This window comes from Lithobates pipiens, unplaced genomic scaffold, assembly GCF_037356315.1.
Source record: "Lithobates pipiens isolate NorthernLeopardFrog02 unplaced genomic scaffold, aLitPip1_a1.2 Scaffold_23, whole genome shotgun sequence".
Classification (NCBI taxonomy): domain Eukaryota; kingdom Metazoa; phylum Chordata; class Amphibia; order Anura; family Ranidae; genus Lithobates; species Lithobates pipiens.
Window position 1 is genome coordinate 259,648,813 of NW_027507785.1, and position 26,206 is coordinate 259,675,018.

Here is a 26,206-nt window from a genome sequence, read left to right on the forward strand (position 1 = left end):
ATTGGGACAGTACATTACTTACCTCTCTTATGGTGCGTACACACGATCGTATTTTCCGATAACAAATGTTCAATGGGTGTAGGCTCCATCGGACATTTTTCGTCGGAATTTCCAACAAACAAAATTTGAGGTCTGGATCTCAAATTTTCCGACAACAAAATCCGATCGTGTGTACACAATTCCAACGCACAAAATTCCACGCATGCTCAGAATCAAGCAGAAGAGCCGCACTGGCTATTGAACTTCATTTTTCTCGGCTCACCGTACGTGTTGTACGTCACCGCATTCTTGACATTCGGAATTTCTGACATTTGTGTGACCATGTGTATGCAAGACAAGTTTGAGCCAACATCCGTCAGAAAAAAAACATGGATTTTGTTGTCGGAATGTGTGATCGTGTGTATGCGGAATTAGAAGGCAGCTGTTGGCTACAATATATAGGAAGAACAACGACACAACTGGAAATGAGATTGAGGGAACATAAAAATAATATTAAATAAGGATTTCAACAACATAGTCTGTGCAATAATTTTAGAATGTATCATAACAGGGACCCTAAGTAACTCGAGTTCTGTGGCATAGACAGCGTTAAAGCGGAGTTCCACGCAAAAATGGAACTCTTATTGTACTCTTCCCACCTCCAATGCCACATTTGGCACCTTTCGGTGGGGAGGGGGGGGCAGCATACCCGTCTTTCACAAGTATGCTTTCCCCAGTTCCGGGAGCCTCAGCCAAAGGTATTGACGTCACGGCTGGGGCTCCCTCCTCCTCCTCCTCCTCCTCTCCCTGTCGCCGGGCCAGTAGGAGAGAGAAGTGGAGCCTCGTGCATGTGCAGTAGGGTTCCCAGGGTGAAGCTGAAAGGCTACACTTCCGGGTTCCCTTACTCACAATGGAGGCAGCATGCACCCGATAGCTGATGGAAACATCAGCTGCAGTGCCAACATCGCTGGAGTCAGCAGCTGCAGTATGTGCAGTTGCTGGCTTTTAATTTTTTCAGGGGTGGGCGGACCTCCGCGTTAATAAACACTGGAGGGGATCGCATAGGACAAGGGCTATATCCCAAAACACATCTAAGTGGATATACTAACAAGCCACCATGGCGCCTAGAGGGTTAAATGTTGAGATGGACGTTAGGTGTTTTATTTCAAATACCTAATATAATCTTGACATATAGTTTAATAAATACTGGCAATTTTAAAATTATAGCGTTCTATTGTTTATATTTTCCATGTAGAACCTAAAAGAATAGCCCCCATGGAAATATTAGTCAGGACGGATATTTTAAAATGAATTTGCAGGCCAATATATATATAGAATTGATGGTTGGTGGAACATATGATATAACTCCCCAAATCAGCCACTAGATGGCGATAGCCAGAAGTGAGCTGCTATAGATTAGTGTTTTAATGCATTTTTATATAGGATTAACAAATGTCCCCATAGTGTAAACCTAGTTTAACCAGTTGCCGACCGCCGCACGACGATGTACGTCGATAGCATGGCACGGGCAGGCATATTGGCGTACATGTACGTCCCTTGCCTCCCGCGGGTCGGGGGCCCGATCGGGCCCCCGCCCGGTGCCTGCGGCGGTCGGTATTCGTGCGGGAGCGATCCCGGACGAGGGGACGGCCATTCGTTCATGGCCACCCCCTCGCGATCGCTCCCGACGAATAGGAATCCCCCGTGACATCACTTCCTCTCCTGTAATGTAAACACAGGAGAGGAAGTGATGTATTCTCTCCTCCGTGTCGGTATTTTCCGTTCCGACACGGAGGAGAGCGGATCGGTGAGTTGCACCAACACTCTACACACACAGTAGAACATGCCAGGCACACTCACACCCCCCCTTTACCCCCCGATCACCCCCCCAATTACCCCTGCCCCCCAGTCACAGTGACACCAATGTCATTTTTTTTTTTTTTTTTTTTTTTTTTTTGCATTGGTGTCATTTGTGACTGTAATAACTGTTAGGGCAGTTAGAGTTAGCCCCCTTTAGTTCTAATGTACCCCCCTAACCCCCCCAATAAAGGTTTAACCCCGTGATCACCCCCCGTCGCCAGTGTCACTAAGGCTGGGTTCACATTGCAGCGGTTTATGAGAACGAATGTGATTCGCACCGCACTGCAGTGCAAATCACATCCGATCTCTGTGCGATTCGAGTTCAGCCATTCGCCGCACCCGCCGCACCCGCCACACCCGCCGCACCCACCGCAAATTCGCACGGGACCCTTTTTTTGGCCCGCAGCAGAATCGGATCGCATGGGTGTTCACACCATGCGATCCGAGTTTGCAGATCGCACTGCGATATGCGAACTGATCTGGGGGTGTCAGTAACATTTCACTGACACTCCCAGCAGTTCGCATAGGGCAGTGTGAACTGCCGCCGGGAGGCATGCGATGCGGGAACCCGCCGCGGATTTGCGGCGTTTCCGCATCGCTCCAGTGTGAACCCAGCCTAATAAGCGATCATTTTTCTGATCGCCGTATTAGTGTCACAGGTGACGCTAGTTAGGCAGGTAGGTATTTAGGTTCGCCGCAGCTTTTTATAGCGCCAGGGACCCCCATATACTACCGCATAAAGCCCCCTGATTGCCCCCTAGTTAACCCTTTCACCAGTGATCACCATATAACTGTTACAGGTGACGCTGGTTGGTTAGTTATTTTTTATAGTTTCAGGGCACCCGCCATTTATTACCTAATAAAGGTTTAACCCCCTGATCACCCGGCGGGTGTCATTTGTGACTAATAACTGTTAGGGCAGTTAGGGTTAGCCCCCTTTAGTTCTAAGGTACCCCCCTAACCCCCCCAATAAAGGTTTAACCCCGTGATCACCCCCCGTCGCCAGTGTCACTAAGGCTGGGTTCACATTGCAGCGGTTTATGAGAACGGATGTGATTCGCACCGCACTGCAGTGCAAATCACATCCGATCTCTGTGCGATTCGAGTTCAGCCATTCGCCGCACCCGCCGCACCCGCCACACCCGCCGCACCCGCCGCAAATTCGCACGGGACCCTTTTTTTGGCCCGCAGCAGAATCGGATCGCATGGGTGTTCACACCATGCGATCCGAGTTTGCAGATCGCACTGCGATATGCGAACTGATCTGGGGGTGTCAGTAACATTTCACTGACACTCCCAGCAGTTCGCATAGGGCAGTGTGAACTGCCGCCGGGAGGCATGCGATGCGGGAACCCGCCGCGCATTCGTGGCGTTCCCGCATCGCTCCAGTGTGAACCCAGCCTAATAAGCGATCGTTTTTCTGATCGCTGTATTAGTGTCACAGGTGACGCTAGTTAGGCAGGTAGGTATTTAGGTTCGCCGCAGCTTTTTATAGCGCCAGGGACCCCCATATACTACCGCATAAAGCCCCCTGATTGCCCCCTAGTTAACCCTTTCACCAGTGATCACCATATAACTGTTACAGGTGACGCTGGTTGGTTAGTTATTTTTTTATAGTTTCAGGGCACCCGCCATTTATTACCTAGTCTCACTAGTGTACCCCTAAATTTAGGGGTGTCTACTTTCCAAAATGGGGTCATTTGGGGGGGGTTTGTGCCATCTTGGCATTTTATGGCCTTCAAAACTGTAACGCCCTTAGAAAGCCTGAAGGCGGTGCTTGGTTTTCGGGGCCCCGTACGCGGCTAGGCTCCCAAAAAGTCCCACATATGTGGTATCCCCGTACTCAGGAGAAGCAGCAGAATTTATTTTGGGGTGTCATTTCACATATGCCCATGGCATGCGTGAGCAATATATCATTTAGTGACAACTTTGTGAAAAAAAAAAAAAAAAAAAAAAAAGTTTGTAATTTTCCCGCAACTTGTGGCAAAATATAAAATATTCCATGGACTCAACATGCCTCTCAGCAAATAGCTTGGGGTGTCTACTTTCTAAAATGGGGTCATTTGTGGGGGTTTTGTGCCATCTTGGCATTTTATGGCCTTCAAAACTGTAATAGGTAGTGAGAAGTGAACTCAAAAATTTACGCCCTTAGAAAGCCTGAAGGCGGTGCTTGGTTTTCGGGGCCCCGTACGCGGCTAGGCTCCCAAAAAGTCCCACATATGTGGTATCCCCGTACTCAGGAGAAGCAGCAGAATTTATTTTGGGGTGTCATTTCACATATGCCCATGGCATGTGTGAGCAATATATCATTTAGTGACAACTTTGTGAAAAAAAAAAAAAAAAAAAAAAAGTTTGTAATTTTCCCGCAACTTGTGGCAAAATATAAAATATTCCATGAACTCAACATGCCTCTCAGCAAATAGCTTGGGGTGTCTACTTTCTAAAATGGGGTCATTTGTGGGGGTTTTGTGCCATCTTGGCATTTTATGGCCTTCAAAACTGTAATAGGTAGTGAGAAGTGAACTCAAAAATGTACGCCCTTAGAAAGCCTGAAGGCGGTGCTTGGTTTTCGGGGCCCCGTACGCGGCTAGGCTCCCAAAAAGTCCCACATATGTGGTATCCCCGTACTCAGGAGAAGCAGCAGAATTTATTTTGGGGTGTTATTTCACATACGCCCATAGCATGTGTGAGCAATATATCATTTAGTGACAACTTTGTGTAAAAAAAAAAAAAAATTTTTTTTTTTGTCATTATTCAATCGCTTGAGGCAAAAAAATAAAATATTCAATGGGCTCAACATGCCTCTTATCAATTTCCTTAGGGGGTCTACTTTCCAAAATGGGGTCATTTGGGGGGGTTTTGTACTGCCCTGCCATTTTAGCACCTCAAGAAATGAGATAGGCAGTCGTAAACTAAAAGCTGCGTAAATTGCAGAAAACGTACCTTAGTTTGTAGATGTGACAACTTTTGCGCAAACCAATAAATATACAATTATTGACTTTTTTTTTACCAAAGACATGTGGCTGAATACATTTTGGCCTAAATGTATGACTAAAATTGAGTTTATTGGATTTTTCTAATAACAAAAAGTAGAAAATATCATTTTTTTTCAAAATTTGCGGTCTTTTTACGTTTATATCGCAAAAAATAAAAATCGCAGAGGCAATCAAATACCATCAAAAGAAAGCTCTATTTGTGGGAAGAAAAGGACGCAAATTTTGTTTGGGTACAACATTGCATGACCGCGCAATTACCAGTTAAAGCAGCGCAGTGCCAAAGTGTAAAAAGACCTCTGGTCATTTACCAGCAAAATGGTCCGGTCTGAAAGTGGTTAAAGAGGAACTGCAGTCCGCTGACATAACTTGTAATAAAAACATCTTTGCCATTCTGAAGCTTCCTTCCAACCACTTTGCATATTATTTTATATATACTGTGATTCTGTACTTACCAAATATGCTGCAGAAATCTCCCTCCATGGAGTTTGGCTGCAACCATTTTAACTGTGGGCAGCTGAAGCTGCTGCCTGTTCACTTCCTGGATTTACACAGCGGCACACCTCGGGCTCTGCAGCTCTCATTGGCCCTCTTATGACTCATCCCGTCACACTTGCTGGCAAACTCTCATGAGAGTGAGAGCGCGAGCTGTGCATGATGTCATAAGCCTAGGCTTTTTACCAGACAAGAAACAGGAAGTGGGCTGTATAAGGTATTTACTGGCAGAAAAAAATGTTTTACTATCAAAAGTTAAAACAACAAGGGCAGAACATTTAATGTATGGAAAGATGAAAAAATGACTGAAGGTCCACTTTAATAAGTACATTTATATACATTTTACAAGATTTCAGGCATGTATCATTTTAGCATTTTAGTAGTAGATATATGAAGGTGTCTTGGGTGTACTAAGATGGTGGACTGAATAGGAGATTTTGTACACCCAGGATGGACAAGAACAGAAATATTGCATCACGATATAGGAAGTGCAAAAGCCAAGATTGATTAGGGATTAGGTGTGGGAGGGAGGAGTAGCACGCTATAAATTCATACAACACATCACCCGATGGTATCCTTTGATAATGCCCTGTGGGAGGGGTGAAAGGCATCAGCTGCCCGAGAGTGGTGACGTAATTTACAGCCAGTGAGACGCATGTCACTGTGGACTTCCGGTTCCTGTTTTTTGCTCATTTTTTCCTATACCATGTGAGTGGATATGTTTAAACTATTTGGTATTATAACAAAATGGAAATTACTCTATGTGGATCTTTCTTTGCCAGTTGAGCGCCTTTGTATTGCATTGTTGAGTACCTGTGTATTGTTGGGTATTAGTGTCAGGAAGCTAGTTGTTAGTTCATTTGAACAGGGTATAATCCCCATTAAATTAGTGGGTACGATGTCCAGCGCGTGTGGAGATGTGACTCAGTGTACATCTTGTGGCATGTATGTGTTCATTGATCATCTGAGCGAGGGTGAATACTGCTGTGTAAAACGTAAGCACATTGTTTCCCTGGATGCCCAGGTTGTGAATCTGGGGAAGCAACTGTCAGCACTGAGAAGTCCCTCCATACTAAAGGAGACTTTGTCTCCACCCACCTCTGTGCTGGCCCATGCCTGCACCTGCCTGGTACCATCCAAAGAGGGGCAGGCACCAGAGCAGAGTAGATGGGTGACCGATACTTAAAAAAAAAAAAAAAAAAAAAAAGTACTAACCGATACCAACTGCAACTGTTTTAACTTCAGATGTCAGCAATGTACCAGCATTGAAAAGCATTGAAAAGTTATTTAAAAAAAAAAAAATCTATTTATTTTGTTTGTAATGTAGTGCTTTTTCAAAGTGAAATGTGCAAATATATAATATATGTGTAAAAATATTCGCAAACAAAAAAAAAAAGTTTTAATTGGTTATCGTTTATAAAATAGACAGGAACAAAAAGGGGGAAAAAAAGAAAAAGCAGGAAAAAAAAATAATTAAATGGAGGAGAATAGGGAGTTAATTAAGGCTGATTAGAATAAATTAAGGGTTATGAAGGGGTTAAACAGAGGAACATTTGTTCATCCCTTTGATCTGCAGATGAAGAAACAGAAATATACAAAAAGAAACAATGTTTCTTTTTATTTTAGTGTTTCAGGGCTGAGGAATGTTGTTAAAGTGGAGGGCCACCCAAAAAAACTAAATTCCATAAAAAATGTTCCAAAAAAAAAAAATCTGAAAAAAAATAAATAAATAAAAAAAAAGACATACCTAATACCATACTTACCAGAAATGACTGTTGCTAGGCAGATCGTCCTAATCTGCCACTTCCTACACCGTCATCTTCAGTCTTCTCCTCCTCGCGTTGTCTTCTGGGGAATGGGACGCGCTGTGTTCTGGGAACTGTGTGTGTCCCAGAACACAGCGCACCCCATTCACAAAGCACTGCGCAACTCGCGCATGTGCAGCAGGAAACGAGCATTGAAGCTGCAAGGCTCCACTGCCTGTTTCCCTTAGATAAAATGGCGGCACCGGGACCCAAGAGCTGAGGGACAGGTCGGCCTTTGGCAGCCAACATTGCGGGCACCCTGGACAGGTAAGTGTGCTTATTAAAAGTCAGCAGCTACAGTGTTTGTAGCTGCTGACTTAAAAAAAAAAAAAAAATAAATAAATAAGCTGGCCCACCGCTTGAATAATCATCGCCAGCTGCTTTTTTTTTTGACAGCTGCACTTACCGGACTTCTTTAACACTGGGGAGATCCACTGACAGCTTAAAGAACCGAGCCTGAAAGTATCGGTGCATTTGCACACGTACCGATACTTGTGCAAATACTCGGTATGGGCACCAACACTGATACTAGTATCAGTGCAACCCTAATGACAGTCAGGAAGGGTAGAGGGGAAAGTGCCAGGGAGGCCGATCCCGGGCTGGAGCATCCCAATAATTACGGCTAATCACAGGCAGGGAGACCTTTCCTGATCTGTGCAGCTGAGGCCCGGGAAATGTCTCGCTGCCTGCGATTAGCTGGGTGCAGTGTCGGCTTCATGTTGGGATTTGGAACACGCCTGAGCCCCGTCTCTACTTGGAAGACATGTGTGTCTTCATGCACAGAGATCTATGTAAGTCGCACCTGAAATTACAAAAAGCAGTGCAGGAACGACTTTCACAATCGATGGAACTACGACGGAGTCACACTGATTTGACTGCGGAGAACAGGGTGCGGCTTGTCATGTGATTTGAAACTGTCAAATCGCATGACAAGCCGCAGCGATGTGACAGAGGACTGAACCCCCCACCCAATCATGTGTGAGGGAAATATAAAATATAAATAAAGCAGGATTCTTGCTGGAATATGACAAGCTGACTGAAGTAAAGCTCCTCATGTACAAAGCTCAGGGAACAGTCTATTGCATTAGTAAATGACTTCCTGGTCTCCTTGGACAGACTTAGAAAACAACAGAAGATGATAAACGAAACTGAAAGCTACTTTTCCCATCACCCCCCATTAGAATACACCCTGTGCCTGTCCTCAGTGCAATCCTCCCTCTAATATCTCTAGATGACAAGGACAGAGCATGAAGCTGGGACACTCACCTCTGCTGTACAGGGGAGAGCTCTTCTCCACCAACACTTCTCTGTGACAGCTCAGACTTCTCTCTTCCCTGTGCAGCACAATAATCCTTCCCCCGGAAATCTCACCCGCTATGGAACGTTCTGCTTGGAGGAATGCAGGGCGGGTCCAGCAGGGAGAACACCGCCACCTGCAGGTGACTATTCTGAGCCTCTCTACAGTCCAACCATTTAGAACACTTTGCTTTTGATACATAATTCAATCAATTGCTTTAAACTGTTGGGAGTTGTTTTAAAGTGCATAAGGGCTCATTTAGACTTGCAAAGAAATGTGAGCACCCATTAACAGCCCTAATGTGTTAACCACTTCAATACCGGGCACTTTGCCCCCCCTTCCTGCCCATGCCAATTTTCCGCTTTCAGTGCTTTCGCTGTTTAAATAACAATTGCGCGGTCATGCTACGCTGTACCCAAACAACATTTTTATCATTTTGTTCTCACAAATAGAGCTTTCTTTTGGTGGTATTTGATCACCTCTGCGTTTTTTTTTTGCTAAACAAATAAAAAAAAAATAAAGAAAATTTTGAAAAAAAAAAAAAAAGTTTTCCTTAGTTTCTGTTCTAAAATTTTGTAAATTAGTACGCTTTCTCCTTCACTGATGGGCGCTGATGAGGCTGCCCTGACAGGCATTGGATGAGGTGGCACCGATATGCGACACTGATGGGCACTAAGGCTGCATTGATGGATATTTATGGGTGGCACTGATTGATGGGCATCACTGATTAGGAGGCACCAGCAGGTATTGCTGGTCAGCACTGATTTGCATCATGTGTGGGCTCACATTGCCACCAGGGATGCGGGCATCCACGGGGGGGGGGGGTGTCAGGGGTTGCTGTGCTGATTAACAGTCGCCACCCCCCCCCCCGTCAGGAGACCAGCCAATCGGCTCTCCTTTACTTGCATCTGTCAGATGTGAGTGAGGAAAAGCCAATTAACAGCTCTTCCTATTTACATCACGATTAGCTGTGATTGGACACGGCTAATCACATGGTAAAGAGTCTCCGTCAGAGTGACATGCCACAAGAACGATGGATGCGCAGTGGCTTGTTATCCCGATTATGTTATATAACATCTGGTCAGGATAACACAACCACTTTGCTATATGGTGGGCGGCAAGTGGTTGTAAAGTTTAATATTTGACTTGTACCTATAGGTAAGCCTTATTATAGACTTACCTATAGGTACTGTAACTATATTTACTATATATGCAGCCGATGATGTCATCAGTGCATTCTGAAGGAACGGCCACCTGGGCACTGACGTTACCCCCCTCAAGCTGCTTAACAGTAACCTCTTTCCCTCCGATTTGTCCCTCATTTTGGTCTGATCTATATAGTTGTATATAAATTGCACTTTTTATCTTTCAAAATGTGTTTCCCAGTGCTAAACCTTTCATCCAAATTCTAAATTGCTGCATTTGTAAATGTTAAAAGCCAATATAAAAGGAATAGTAGTGGTAAAAAAAAAAGCCCTTGTGGATTAATTAACCTTTTTTTTTGGTTAATTATCCTTTAAGGGGTGTGGCCTATTCCTACATACGTTTGCTAGTAGGTGTCCCTCATTTCAATCTCAAAATGTTGGGAGGTATGGATAATCAGCCCCACCAATAATCGATCGATCCCTAATCTGATTACTGAACCTTTGGTAGAGTCACACTTGAAACAATAGCCCTCCTCTTTTTGCTATAAAAGAATACCTCGGTCAGAGCAGCTGGAGCAAGAACAACCCACCCACTTTGCAGAAGCAAGTCTTATGAGTACAGAGGTTGCTGCATAACAGTAAACTCAGATGAGCACTTCATTATGGAATGAATCCCTTCAGGATCAGAATACCATTTGGCTTCAGTTTAGGGCAGTCATCACAGAACCTTGTCGTGGTGCCGCTTCCCTTTCCCTAGGGCAGTGATGGTGAACCTTGGCACCCCAGATGTTTTGGAACTACATTTCCCATGATGCTCCGGCACTCTGTAGTGAAGATGAGCATCATGGGAAATGTAGCTCCAAAACATCTGGGGTGCCAAGGTTCGCCATCACTGCCATAGGGCACACTAGAATTCCAGTTCCTCTGAAAGGTGGAAACATGGAGACAACATCAATCCCTTGGGAACTCGAAACAAGGCCCAGCTTGGCTGATGCAGATTACAACCCCACAACAGGGCCTTCCACTCTTCACTGGCACCTGTCCCTTCACCTTGCTTGCACTACACTTTACATATTGCCACTCTGATGGAGTGAGAGCAATAATTCTAGGATAACTATTTGCAAGTAACTCACACTGATTACATGTAGGGGGGTTACTGAGGTTCATTGTTGTTTTGCAGGCACACATACATTTAAAGTGGTTGTAAACAGAATTTATAAAGCTTGTCTGAGCTTTCAGAAAGTAGGAGACAGGGAACTGAAATTACACACTGTAGAGCTCTGTGAGGACAGCTCAGAAAGCAGATTGGAAGGAAAGGACACACCCCCTTTACACAGCACACAGAAACTAAGCTGATTCTGTCAATCACTGGCTGTGTACTGGAGATCCCTCCCATATCACCTTTTTACCTCCTGGTGTCAGGAAAACTTATCAGCAGTTTCTCAAGTAGATAGCAGAGGAGCAAGGTAGCGAAGGACAATTAGAGCTCTGGACTGAGACAAGTACACGCTATAGAGGGATAGTGTTTGTTCATATTTCAGGGCTGAGGTTTACAACCAATTCACAGCTTGTCATTCTGGGTATCAATTTACTCAGTACAATACGATCTTTTATATTTTACCAAAAATTGGGTAACATTTTGCATTTTTATGGCAAAAATGTACCTTAAGTGTATTTTTTTTACTGAAACTGTGCTTAATAACCAATTTGACAACTACTGTATTGCATAAAAATGTGGAACAAAATTAATATAAGAGTAGAAAACGTTGCTCTACTGATCCCTACAGCTCAGGGAGAATCAGCAATTCCCTGACATTATTAAATATTATTATGCAATTCACCTTAGACCTATAATGTTGTGGTCTACCCTATATATTCATATAATAAAAATGGACATAGATTGAAAAGCTATGGTTAGCTCAAATTCATTGTAACTAATATGAGGACCTTCAGCTACATGTGAGGTCTAGAGGGGTAGGGAACCTCGGCTCTCCAGCTGTTTTGAAACTACAAATCCCATCATGCTTCTGCCTCTAGGAGTCATGCCTGTGATTGTTGGGGTCTTGCAATGTCTCATGGGACTTGTACCCCATCATACGAGGTTTACACAAGGAATCAGGAACACGCATAAGTTTACCTGGAGTCTACAACGCCTTTCTCTGCACTCCAGCCTCACCTAATAGCCTTATACAGCACATGGTGCTACTGTGGAATCTTTACATAGTTGGTAAGGTTCCATAAATACACCAGTCCAACCTGTGTGTGTGGGTGTGTGTGTCATTCACCTTTGTAATATACAAGGTGTGTGCAGAAAGGAATGAGAATTATATTTTAAAAACGGTTACAATCGAACAGTGTCTCCTTCAAAGTGTGCACCTTGTGAGTGTACACAACACTCCCACCATTTTTTTCCCTTCTTCACAGCATCTCTCTGCAAGTCTTCAAGTGGGATGGCGTTCAGATCCTGCATAACGGTGGCTCTTTGGACATTATCCACACTACCCAAAATGGGGTCCTTTCTCATGTTCAAATCCTGAGTCACAATTTCAGAAACAATTGACTTGGTAATTTCAGTTTCCTCTGCAAATATTCTGAAGGTGAGCCGTTTTACTACTTTACCAGCTTCACGACCGCCCTATAGCAATTTTACTGCTAGAGGGCAGCCGCTGTGTATATATGCACGTGTGACTCCCGGGTAGCGGGCGCGAATGCATACCGCTGGCTCGCTTCCATTGTGATTATGCACAGCGGGAATCATGGACTCGATGTCTGCCGCTGATCATTCATTACAGAAGCAGAACCAAAGTCTGCCTATGTAAATAAGGCAAATTGCCTTTCTGTCAGTAGGGAAGGCATGGCTCCATGCCTTCTCCTAGTAAAAGCACCTCCCACACAGTACACAAACACTGGCTAGGCACACAGTTAACCCTTTAATCGCCCCCAATAACTTCTTCCTAATCAGTGTCATTAGTACAGTGACAGTGTATATATTTAGCACTGATCACTTATTAGTGTCACTGGTCACCGATAACGTGTTATCGTCCGATCTGTCTTCTGCAATATTGCAGTCCTGCTACAAGTCGCTGATCGTCGCCATTACTAGTAAATAAATTAAAAATCCATATATAAATAGCCCATAGTTTGTAGACACTATAACTTTTGCGCAAACCAATATACGCTTTTTGGGATTTTTGTTACCAAAAATATATTTAGCAGAATACATATTGGCCTAAATTGAATTTAGATTTTTTTTTTTTTTTTGATAGCATAGGTTTTAAAACAGAAAGTAAAAAATAGTTTTTTTTTTTAATGGTGTTTTTTTTTTTTATTGCGCAAAAAATAAAAACACAGAGGTGACCAAATATCAACAAGAGAAAGCTCTATTTGTGGGAAGAAAAGGACACACATTTTATTTGGGTACAGTGTCGCACGACCACACAATTGTCAGTTAAAGTAACGCAGTGCTGCACTACAAAAAAAATGGCCTAGTCATGAAAGGGGGGGGGGGGGGGTGGTTAACAAAAAAAAAAAGGATACGAATTGCATCTTAAGGCCCTGTTTAGTTTCCTCCAAATTAAACACTTTGCACACTACTTCTTTCAACTGGACCTTTCCCTCAATTACCTCCTTTAAAAAGCTTTGCATTACAGATGCAACATGCAGAGTTCTGGTTCCTGACATTTACAACAGTTGAATGGCCCCCCAGCCCTGACACATTTATATGATACAGTGGGAACACATTTTAAATAGAAAATTCCCTCCTGAAGAACGGGGAAACATTTATGTCCACAAATCTTCTATATACACAACCTATAATAGAAAATCAATACACAATTTTCTATCATTGTTACAATATCACCTGCTTACATTCCTTCAGTCCCAGTATCCCTGACCATTGCTGGAGAGATTGGAAACACTCAGGAATGCCGTTACATATATACTGGTCCTGTCCAGAGATATGTTTTTTGGGTTAAAAGTAAAAGTTCTTCTACACACGCTCTTAAAAGCTCACATTGAGCTTAAAGCGGGATTCCACCCTAAAGTGGAACCTCCGCTGATCGGATCCCTCCCCCCCTCCGGTGTCACAATTGACACCTTTCAGGGGGGAGGGGGGGTGGAGATACCTGTCAAAGACAGGTATTTACACCCACTTCCGGGCATAGACTCCCGTGGGAGTCTACGCCATTTCCTGCCCTGCCGCGCTGTCTGCTGGGACACACACGGGTCCCAGTGACAGAGCGGAGATTTCCTATTGCGCTACGCGACTCGTGCATGCGCAGTAGGGAACCGGGAAGTGAAGCCGATTCACTTCACTTCCTGATTCCCTCACCTAGAATGGTGACGGCAGCAGCCAAGAGCTGAGCGATCGATCGGCCTCGGCTGCCGGCATCGCTGGACCCCGGGACAGGTGAGTGTCCATTTATTAAAAGTCAGCAGCTGTAGTATTTATAGCTGCTGGCTTTTAATATTTTTTTTTTTGGTGGAATCCCTCTTTAACTGGCCATATTCCTGCTTTGTCTTCTACCATCTGATATGCCTAAGGATGCTAAAGATTTGACCTCGTGTGATAGCTCCCATCGGAGACAGTTACAAGGATTTTATTACTTTCAAATTCTTTGACTTGACTCTCTAATCTAGCCTTTCTCAACCTTTTCAACATAGAGGAACCCTTGAAATAGTTCTCCGGTCTCGGGGAACCCCTGCTAAAAATTAGAAATCTACAACTCGTGATACAATAGTGTGATGGTCAGTGGGAAGAATGGTCCTTACACTTGTGGGCATTGGGAAGAATTGCCTCATTACAGATGGCTAAAAAGATCAATGGTGTCAGTGGGAACTTATCGGAGATGCAGAAATTGCCCAATTCTGAAGGAACCCATAGCAACCTTTGGAGGAACCCTGGTTGAGAATCACTGCTCTAATCCATAGAACACAGGCCACTGTAGTCATGATGTTGCATTACACAGAGCCAAGTTAATCTTATTCGCACGACAATTAAAGGGGGGAGGGTAATCCAGCACTACCTGGTAATACTCCTTATGCTACAAAAAAAAATTAAAAAAATCACGTGTACGCACATGCCATATAACCCAGGGGTTGACAAATTTGCTTGGAATCTAGGAGCCAGCTAAAAAAGTTAGGAGCCAGGTCCGTGACGGCGATCTGGACCTGTCCCTGGCCTGACATGGAGACGAGTGAGGGGAAGATAGGCCCCAGCCCCCCACCTGTCTCCAAGTCATTGCCCATAGCTCTTAAAGGGACATTTTATTTATTTTATTTTTTTCAAATGACAATTTTTTTTTAAATTGCATTTTAGTGTAAATATGAGATGTGAGGTCTCTCTGACCCCCCGGATCTCATATATAAGAGGACCCGTCATGCGTTTTTCTATTACAAGGGATTTTTACATTCCTTGTAATAGTAATAAAAGTGACACACTTTTTTATTTTTATTTTTTTAAAGAACAGTGAAAAAAATAAAAATAAAAACGTTAAAATAAGAAGAAAAAAAAATAATTTAAAATGCGCCCTGTCCCGCCAAGCTTGTGTGCAGAAGCGAACGCATATAGGAAAGCGTTGTTCAAAACACACGTGAGGTATCGCTGCGATCGGTAGAGTAAGAGCAATAATTCTAGCCCTAGACCTTCTCTGTAACTTAAAATGTGCAACCTGTAGAATTTTTTAAATGTCGCCTATGGAGATTTTAAAGGGTAAAAGTTTGTCGCCATTCCATGAGTGGGCGCAATTTTGAAGCATGACATGTTGGGTATCGATTTACTCGGCATAACATTATCTTTCACAATATAAAAAAAAAAAATGGGCTAACTTTACTGTTGTCTTATTTTTTTTTATTAAATTCTTTTTCCCCAAAAAAGTGCGCTTGTAAGTCCGCTGTGCAAATACGGTGTGATAGACAGTATTGCAACGACCACCATTTTATTCTCTAGGGTGTTAGAATAAAATTATATATTAGCATTGCTGGTTTGTAATTCCAACGGCCACCACAAGAGGGCGCCAGATTCCAGAAGGAACCATAGGACCACAGAAAGCCTCAAAGCCGGGGGCTCAATTACCGGCTGCCGGCGGCACGGCCCAACGCGATCACGCCGGGGGGGGGTCCACGGAGACAGGATACCCCCCGCTGTGCTGCCCCAGGCGCCAGGTCGCTAATTCTAGTCGCAAATGCGACCTGGCGCCCGGGTTTTGTCGAGCCCTGATATAACCAAATATATATCGTTGTTGCACTTCCTATAAATCTCTATAAAACATTCATAAATAAACCCATATGTGATAAAATATGATAATCAAATAGTGTATATGCATATACAATACAGAACGTGAAAAAGTGTCTGTAGTGTTATTTCTCTTTTAAGCGCATTCAATCCTTTCCCGACATTAAACATACAATTAATTCCACCAGTCTCTATATGTGGATCTCTTCTATTCCATGATATCAGAGTGCACAAAATATACCGTTAAGTGTTTTTAAAATCCAACCACATATGTAGTGACTCCCACCATTTCACCAATGCCTTCACCTTCAGACTTTGACTTGTCAATGTTCATGTCAAATATCACTTCCCCCCTTTAGGGGTCACTCCCAGCCTTTATCACGATACTGTTCCTCTCCACTCTATGGTGCCTCTTTCAACCATCCAAAAAAATGTGTTATACCCCTTTAAAAATTCAGGTGTTCCACTCCTGCAGCTCTGCAAACCAACTCACAGAACACAAGGGCCCCTCACGGCATAGTACGGGATATACCACATTAAAAATTCATGCACTTACATATATATATATAAAAAAAAAAAAAAAAAACTTTAGAAGCGTCTTTAAAATTACAAACAGCGGGGCTGCCTTATTTGCAAGACAAGACTTCTGGAACTGTAAACTACAAAACTTCAGGAACTGTAACATGGAATACAACTACAATCATCAAGCTCGGTAAACTCTTCCGTTTTACTGCTTTCTCTCGGTTGGTGAGATTTCACCTCACCAATGTTCTGGCGATAATGGCTTCACCAGACAGGAAGTGAGGTGAGACGCTTTACATGATATGTTGGACTTCTATCAGTGTTGTCCTACCATAAGGCAAAAGTGACAACCTTCTTGAGTGCCATATGGTTCTCCTTACCTGCTTCTTACTGGTGTTAAGTAATGTAAAACAGGTCACAGATACAGAACCTGCACCTGTATAACAGGAATAGACCCAACACAACCAACAGTAACCTGCGGTTTCTTGGATTCTGGATAATGGAATTGACCTATAAATTCTGCTTTAAGGATGATCATGTTCCACCTATTATTTTAATGGAGGGTTAGTTAAAACCCTTTGGCCTTGGCACTATAACTTGATTTGTTGGACTATTTCTTTATTGATCCAATTATATGTGTTTGGACTTTTGTCACCTTTGGGGAGAAGCAGACTAATTGAAGATTTCAAAAAGTCATAGTACTTTTGAGATATATAAAATATACCTTGTCGTAGTATATTTGATTTGCACACATTATTTGTTTGGGTAGCACAACACTATTTTATTCATTACATGATTAGCTCTTTAGTCTGCTTTTTCGTCCTCCAGTCCCCACAACAGACTTCTACCAAGTCAAACTATGGTACTTACACTGCTGCAAAAATTTGAGTATTTTATATCGGTCTGGATTTCACCTTTAAAATAGTACCCCTAAGCAATCTCCTGAGAATGTTTTACATTTTCTTTGACAGACCTTGTTCTTCTGTTCAGTTGGGAGAAAAAAAAAAAGTTCTGGTCTCTTGCAAAGTACATCATGATATCAGACTGCCTGCAGCTGCAGACTGAGCCAAAGAGAAGCAGAGAACATGTCATGCAGATGAGAGGAAGCCTGCAGGAACAAGGTATAAACAAGCATCCGACTCCCCCCAGAGTTTGTATGGTGAAGATGGTAACAAGACAATATATACATTCTCATAGGTAAGATATTAAAGGGGTTGTAATGTCTGAAGTTTTTTATCTTAATGCATTCTCTGCATTAAGATAAAAAGCCTTCTGTGTGCAGCAGCCCCCTCAGCCCCCCTAATAATTACCTGAGCCCAATCTGTCACCAAATCTCTCTCCTGATTGGCTGAGACACAGCTGCGGCACCATTGGCTCCCACTGCTGTCAAACTCAGCCAACAAGGTGAGAGAGAGGACGTGGCCAAACGGCAGCTCCGTGTATCCATTGCGGGGTGGCACTCAACAGGACGGAGGGGCTAAGAGCCAAGAAGAGGAGGATCTCAGCTGCCCTGTGCAAAACCACTGCAACATAGGAGGTAAGTATATGTTTTGTTTTTTACTATTAAAATAACAAACACAAGACTTTTTCAATTGCTGTCAACAAGAGTTAAAGCAAGAAAAAATTAAAACTAGTATCAGTAATATTGCATGTAAGTCCAGTCCAAGTGATGGAAAGAATAAAAGTCATAAGCCCATAAAAGTTACAGTTTTGGTTTCCATGAATTTTTTGTGCCGTTAAAGTTCATTCATTTAGTAATTTGGTTGGAGAGGATTATGCATCATGATATAAGCCGTTTAAAGTGAACATGCCATGGCATAAACATTGTTTGAGCTAACAATACTGCAGACATGCATGATCCTTGTGGTGTCTACATGTACCACTGTTAATCCTTATGCCCTGTACACACGGTCGGATTTTCCATCAGAAAATGTTCAATGGGAGCTTTTTGTCGGAAATTCCAACTGTGTGTAGGCTCCATCGGAATTTCCGATTCACAAAATTTGAGATCTGGATCTCAAATTTTCCAAAAACAAAATCAGTTGTTGGAAATTCCGATCGTGTGTACACAATTCCGACGCACAAGTTCCACGCATGCTCGGAATCAAGCAGAAGAGCCGCACTGGCTATTGAACTTCATTTTTCTCGGCTCATCATACGTCACCGCGTTCTTGACGTTCACAATTTCCAACCAACTTTGTGTGACCGTGTGTATGCAAGACAAGTTTGAGCCAACATCTGTCGGAAAAAATCCATGGATTTTATTGTCAGAATGTCCGATCGTGTGTAGGGGGCATTCAACTGATTTACATGTCTTTGAATTTAAAGATCACACTATGTATAGGGGCCTCAGCCATTTTTTTATTTAATTCATTGATCCTTTAAGCACGAAGCTGAACTTAAAAACAAAATCTTTTTATTGCTTTTTTTCATGAAAAATTCCACCACATTCATTAACAATGAAATCTTAAAAAAATATTCTTTGAAAACTAGTAAAATATTTTCATCTAAAAAATGTCATTTAAATAGCTAATAGCCTTTTCAACATACAATGCCATATAAATCAAAATATATTGTATACACAATCGGTGCATTAAAAAAATTAATTGTATAATACTAGAATAGCATAAACAAACAATATTTCTTGTGTGTACAAATCTGGTTTGTTGAACAGAAAATGATATATACAACATAGATGAGAAGCATCCTGCCCTATGTCTCTGTGTATTTGCAGTCACACCTACCACCTCAAATAAAGACAACACTGGTCAGCAGTCACACACACCACACATACTTCCATCAGTGTGCAATTCAGACAGTCACGGACACAAGTGTGGTAGCCAAACGGCCCACTATACAAAAATGTTGTCTGGAAAAGACCTTCAAAGCTGAACTCCTAGTTAAGAATCCTCTACTGCAGTAGGGTTGCCCCCACACTGAACATGTTAGCTGTGCGTTTATATTTAGTGTACCAGGAAAAGCACTTTTACTTCCATGATCCTCTGCACTTGAAGACTGGTGCCTGCAGCCACTTCTCCCCCTAGGAAACTCTAGTTAGATGCCCTCTGATATTTTAACCTCTTCTCACAGACCACCTCCTGGTCCTTTAAGAGTGCCAAAAGCCAGAAGGTGGGCACTTGAGTCATGTGACCGCTGGGATGGGCTGTCACAGTGGTCCTCACATGATCGGAAAGCTCACGATCGCAAGTCAGAAGCTTACCAATCCCTGTCGTATACCATGCTGGAAGCAAGCAGGAGCGCACTCTCGGTACAGTAAATCGTTTACACAGGGCCCCATATATGCGGCCACTGGGCCTCAAGGGCCACTCGTTGAGAGACCGCATACATATGCCTCCATTGGACGTGAGGACACCAACGGATAGTCCACTACCAGAGCATCGAGGAGTGCTATCTGCCTGGAGAGCAGAGGATCGGGTAAGTGAAACTGCTTTTCTGCCCCTTAGACTTAAAAACGAGCAGCTAATCCTTGCAGCCCCTCTGCGAGGAAGCATTTCTACTGTTGCTGGAGTTGGGTTTTAATTCTTAACTTATTTTTCACTGACTTTCAAGCAGTAGAAGGAAGGCTGGACATAAAGAATTTTTTTTTTTAGAATTCACTGAAGTCTGTTAATTTTAAGGACACTAACCGCAAAGCTTAGGTAAGTCAAATCTTATTTAGTGGCCACTTGATGAACAGATGCAACCTAAAGCCGGCCATAGATAGAGAGATTTACTTCCCTGCAACCACGCAATACCAGTCAGTATTTATGGGAGAATCCCTCCCTCAGAGCCATTGTGTTCTCCTTTTGGGGGGTTCAGAGAGTGGTCCCGGCTGGGAGAATGCATAGGCATGATTGCTAATAGCTATAGCTGCTGGCAATAATTGCATGAAAAATCTGACAGGCTCGTTGTACCCAAGCTGATCGATTCATGGACTTGTGTACAGCCTGCCCATACAGGGTGAACTGGTCAAACCGGACTGCTGACCTTCCCAAGATTTGAACCATCTATGGCCGGCTTAAGACCCCTTTCACACAAGGTATTTTTTATTTTTTTTGGGCTAAAAAAATAGCGCATGTAAAATGCCTGAAAAAGAGTTCTCCTGTAGTCTCAGTGTGAAAGCCTGAGTGCTTTCACACTGAGGCGAAGCACTGGCAAAACATTAAAAAAACTCTTGCAAGCAGCATCTTTGAAGCGGTGTATACACCACTCCTACCCATTGAAATGACTGGGCAGTGCCGCTTTGCGGGTTGTTTTAACACTTTTTCGGCTGCTAGAGTGGGTTAAAACCCCCCAGCTAGCTGCCGAAAACCTCTGCAAAAACAACAGTAAAGCACCGATAAAAATAGTGACAGGCATATCTGCACAGAAATAAAAGTAAACAGATGTGGCCACTAGAGTACCACTGAGGTGAAAAGCTGGTGGGCAATTCAACTCATCAACCAAATATTGAAGTATTTGGGTAAACCGAACCTTTAGCACAAATTTTTTGGATATGCTTAAACCAAAAGCTGTCGAAAATATCCGACAACAAAAGGTTTTCAAATAAATAGGTTTCTATCAAGATTTGCCCCTCCAGCTCCATTCAGGCAACCAAGGAGCCCATGCAAATGCAGACTTTATCATGGTGATTTTACATGGTGAAGTATGAAGGGTTAGTACACCACTATCAGTTTTTTTTTTTCCTTTTTTCTGTGTTCTGATTAGGAAGAATAACTGCCAATTTTTCTGATCACCGGGAATTAAAGTGAACGTAAATTCAATTTTGAGTTGCCACCAGAACAAGAATGAAGGCAAATCTCCCAATGCTTATACTTGTTTCCCGTGATAACTGTCTAAGAGGGAATTTCCCTCACCTTAAAAATATTATCTCCCACTTCCAGCTGAGTCTTCAAAATGGGAAGTCCCTCCCCATTCATCCAAAATGAAGAAAGAAAGAAAACCAGCAAAAGTTTATGATTGACAACAGCAGGAGCCAATGTCAATCAAAACTTGGACAGAGCTCTTATGCCGTCAACTAACATTTTTTTTCAAGGTTCAGCTTATAAGGCCAGTCCACCCACTGATATTTGAAGTAGAATTTCATCCAAACCATATGTGGGGGTCGGGGAGGATGGAGTGCAGACAAGGTCACTTATGAGTGACAGCATGGTTCCAGTAATTCCCAGTCTCCCCTGCAGCCGCCGCTCACTACCACACATCACCAGACCGGAGCAAACTTAAAACAGGTAAGTATACTCAGGAGAGGGGAAGACATTTGACAAAGTTGTACTGCTCTGAGCTGTACTGGAGGTTAGAGTCAGATTATGCTATCTGACAGGGGAACCTGGATCACGGGACTTGAACAGAATTAAAATTTGGAAGGTAAAACATCAATTAATTTTAACGTTGCATATAATGGTTCACTCAGCTGTATGTCACAAACATTTACGCTATAGCTTGGAGACTTTGGTAGCAAGATCCATGTTCCCAGGTCTTACCTCCTAAGTTATATTAAGAGAGGAAAAACAAACTCCAATGTAGGTGGAACATAGAACCATGGCAGGGAAATCTTACAGTTGAAACTAGCAAAGTAATCAACCCACTAATCTCCACTTACTTTTGCACTGGCTCTAAAATGGCCATATCTTGCAAAGTAGGTCATTTTCACTAAATAAAATGGAGAATGAGACATGGAACAAGATTCAACAGTATTCTAGCAATGCCATAAAGGTGCAGAACACACCATCAAAAGATTGCCAAGCTGTACTAGAGCGTGAAAAATACTAAACTTTATATTTACATGATGGCCTTAAACTCAAAATATATATACAGGCTTTCATTAAAGTGTATGTAAACCCAAAATGTTCAGGGCATCATGTCACACTATATACAGTTAGCCTAAAGTGTAAGTCCAAGCAAAAACAAACTCACTCCCTGTCACATTCCAAACCTTATCTATCCCTGTAAAGCAAAAATTGCTAAAATGAATGAGAAGTGATGTCACCCATAGACTTACTATGGGGCTTCCGTTGTCAGCTGCCTCTCCTACAACCACCTCCACACTAAAGCCGCCACTGACAGCTGATTCTGGGATTGGACCGGATTAACTGCGGGATAGGTACAGGGCAATTCTGTTATGTTACAGCCTTATTCCAAAATGGATTAAATGCATTATTTTCCTCAAAATTCTACAAATAATACCCCATAATGACAACGTGAAAGAAGTTTGTTTGAAATCTTTGCAAATTTAATAAAAAAAAAAAAACACATCACATGCACATAACTATTCACAGCTTTTGCCATGACACTTAAAATGGAGCTCAGCTGCACCCTGTTTCCACTGATCAAGTTGTAGAAACATCTTAAGGATGATTGGAGTACAACTATGGTGAATTTTGGCCTGAATAGCAAGCATCATGTCTGGAGGAAACCAGGCACCACTCATCACCTATCCAATACCATCCCTACAGTGAAGTGGTGGCAGCATCATGCGGTGGGGATGTTTTTCAGCGGAAGGAACTGGGAGACAAGTCAGGATCGAAGGAACGATGAATGTACAGAAACCTTGTTGAAAACCTGCCCCAGAGCTCTCTGGGGCTCAGACTGGGGTAAAGGTTTCTCTTCCAACAGGAAAACCAAGAGCCTAAGCACACAGCCAAGATAACAAAAGGAGTGGCTACGGGACAACTCTGAATGCCCTTGGGTGGTCCAGCCAGAGCCCAGACTTGAACCTGATTGAACACCTCTGGAGAGATCTGAAAATGGCTGTGCACCAACACTCCCCATCCAATCTGATGGAGCTTCAGAGGTCCTGCAAAGAAGAATGAGAGAAACTGCCCAAAAATAAGTGTGCCAAGCTTGTTTCATCGTACTCAAAAAGACTTGAGGCTGTAATTGATTCATCAGCTCAATACTTATGCACATGGGATTTGTTTCCTTTTTTATTTTTAATACATTTTGAAAAGATTTCAAGCAAAATTCTTTTCACATTGTCTAAATGGGGTACGGTTTGTAGAATTTTGAGGAAAACAATGAATTTCATTTATTTTGGAATAAGGCTGTAAAGTAACAAAATGTGGAAAAAGTGAAGCACTGAGAATACTTTCCATATGAGCTGTAAGTATAATGATTTTTGCTTTATAGGGTTAGAAAGATTAGGTTTAGAATATGGCAGAGAGCAGGTTTAGCGTTAGTTAGGTTTTGTCTGAACTTCTACATTAAAAGAAAAGATTTTTTTTTGTGCAGTTATTTGAGTTTTTTTTTTTTCTGGACATCCTGCCAGTAACAGAATTTCCTGTTGCCAGCTGACAACACTAAGCCACTACCTCACAAAAAGCAGGAGCATGGTCAGTCTGCAAGGTGAGCCATTGGCTGCTTATCAGGTCTATCAGATAAGCAGCCCAAGAGCCAACCAAAGGAACTCGCACGGCAGGGTGACAGTGTAGATGCTAATTGGCATGTAGTTTATACCGGTAGCAGTCAAATCCTATTAGGAAACGTAGTGATTAGCAGGATCTTCAAGGAAAAAAAAAAAAAAAAAGAAAAAGAAACATTTGCTTAACAAAGCAGTAAACAGCGAGGCATGATGTCAAACATACTGAAGAAGTGATTCAAGGACCCATTTACACTTCCGTATTGTGGAATGCATCTGTTACTGTGCATATTAACACAATGCACAGTAACGTAAGTAACATGCGTCACGTTGACATTCACTAAAAAATGCAGAAGGCAACGCACCTGCGTTGTCACATAGCACAGTAATGTACTGTGGTAGATAAAAGTACTTTTAAACACATTAAAGGGGGAGTTAGCAGTCCATTAATTATAATTAGTGTGTTTAATGTACCACAAGGAAGAAAATAGGTTCTTAGGGTTTACATACACTTTTAAAGCTGAACTCCAGGCTGGAGAAAAAGCTACCCTTGCAGTGGTGGTCCCCTCCACTCATTTTGTCTAGGAGGTTGAATAGGGTGAGATACTTGCCTTATTTCTTTCCTCACTTTGTAAGAGCTGTCCCCTGAAGCCATTCCTTTTTACTGCCCGCCGACTTGCAGCTCTCCGATGTCATTGCGTACAATGCATACATCACATACAGCAGTCTTGCATTGTACATGAGGATGCCAAGGCCTTGGCTACATCCCAGGAGCAGAGGAGAGCACTAGTTGCTTGAGGAATGAGGAATAAGGAAAGTATTGTGCTCATTACTATCACCCTAGACCAGTGATGGCGAACCTTGGCACCCCAGATATTTTGGAACTACATTTCCCATAATGCTCATGCACTCTGCAGCATAGGTGAGCAACATGGGAAATGTAGTTCCATAACATCTGGGGTGCCAAGGTTCGCCATCACTGCTCTAGACAAAATGAACAGGCACTGCAAGATAATTCTTTTTCTCAGCGCGTCACGTGAAAAAAAAAAAAAAAAAAAAAAAAAAAGGAAACACCAGTGTATTCAAACAAACAGTACAAATTTATACATATACACACACACACAAAAAAAAGTATAGCCATTTGCTCAGAAAGGTCACATGCAGGATTTACCCTTTTATTTGTAACAGCTGAAACACTGTTTCAAACAGGATGTGGTGCAAGCTACAAAAAATATTTTCCATACTTCAAAAGGGGCCAATTTTCAAGAGAGAAGTTCCGGAGATGCACTACACATTGCAGGGTTACTTTCCCCATGGACTGCCTTTTACAGCCTCTATTCATAAAATGCAGGCTGAGGTGTGGAGCCCGTAGTAGGCCACAGTTTCTAAACTTAACGCAGCAGAGACCTCTATGATTGGAGGAGAGGCAGGTCACATGACTGACAGGTCGCATGTCTGAGCTCTACTCTACTTTTTTGTTTTTACTCTGACGCATTTAATAGCGCTTTGCTGGGCTTTGAGGACCCAAAGCCAGTGGAGCGCTATATAAATGTTTTTAAAGCAAAATTGTTCTACTCTGTATATGTGCCATTTGTTTGTTTTATTTACTAAATCAGAAGACAGATTTTACCACTGCTTTATAAATGGGGTTGATTTACCAAAACTGGAGTGTGCAAAATCTGCTGCGGCTGTGCATAGAAACCAATCAGCTTCCAGTTGTCTTTGTCAAAGTTTAATTGAACAAGCTGAATTTAGAAGCGGATTGCCTACCATGCACAGCTGCTGCATATTTTGCACTCTGCAGTTTTAGTAAATCAACACCAATGTGTAGATGCAAGAAGCAATGGATACAAACCTACTAAATATATACTGTGGAGCTGCTCTGTATCTGCTACATGTAATGCCAAAGCTGGCAGGTGACCTTAAAAGAAGTTTTAGGTTTTAAAAAAAACACAAACAATTATACTTGCCTTGGTGGATGCAGCATCGATCCGATGTATGTCCCCCGCCAGCTCTGGAGTGATCACTCAGTTCTCCCCTCCGCTCTGAGCAAAGGGCCGTCACTGTCGATCAGCATCTCTCTGCGGCTAAGGAGGATAGCCGAGAGGCTTAGCCAGGTGCTGGTCCAGGCTTCTGTGCAGATACAGACCATATGGTCCTGACCTTTCTTAAGCCTGGAACGGCTGAGTGATGTTAGCCAACAGCGGGTCACAGGAGTGCAGAACTAACTGAACTCATGTGATCCATAGTAGAAGTAGCTTTGGCTATACTTCTCCTTTAAGAAGAATGTACTGAGGTAAATAAGTTAATTAGTTATCTCTATCTAAATATGCCAGTTGCATAGTTACCATTCAATGGCTTTGATACTTTTAAAGTCAGTTACTTGAAACAAGCAACCACAGAAGCCAAACCTCCTGATCTGTGTACGTTTTATGGGCCAGTGAAAGTACTGAAGCGAAAGGATGAGTAATAGATAGTCAGCAAGTGTTTGCATAAGAAAAGGAAAACGTGGAAGCCTATATTT

The 26,206-nt window shown here is 42.7% G+C and overlaps 1 protein-coding gene across 3 annotated transcripts in view; it reads right to left on the reverse strand.

The window, feature by feature from the left end:
* The window catches only part of LOC143928291 (uncharacterized), a 29,369-nt gene extending 20,828 nt beyond the window's left edge, over positions 1-8,541 (reverse strand). For 2 of the 3 annotated variants that reach the window (XM_077453085.1, XM_077453081.1), the window contains exon 1: positions 8,399-8,541. The gene's annotated coding sequence lies outside the window, so the exon portion shown is untranslated. The remainder of the gene's footprint in view (positions 1-8,398) is intronic. The other variant, XM_077453082.1, reaches the window with a different exon arrangement.
* Between the last annotated feature and the right edge of the window lie 17,665 nt (positions 8,542-26,206).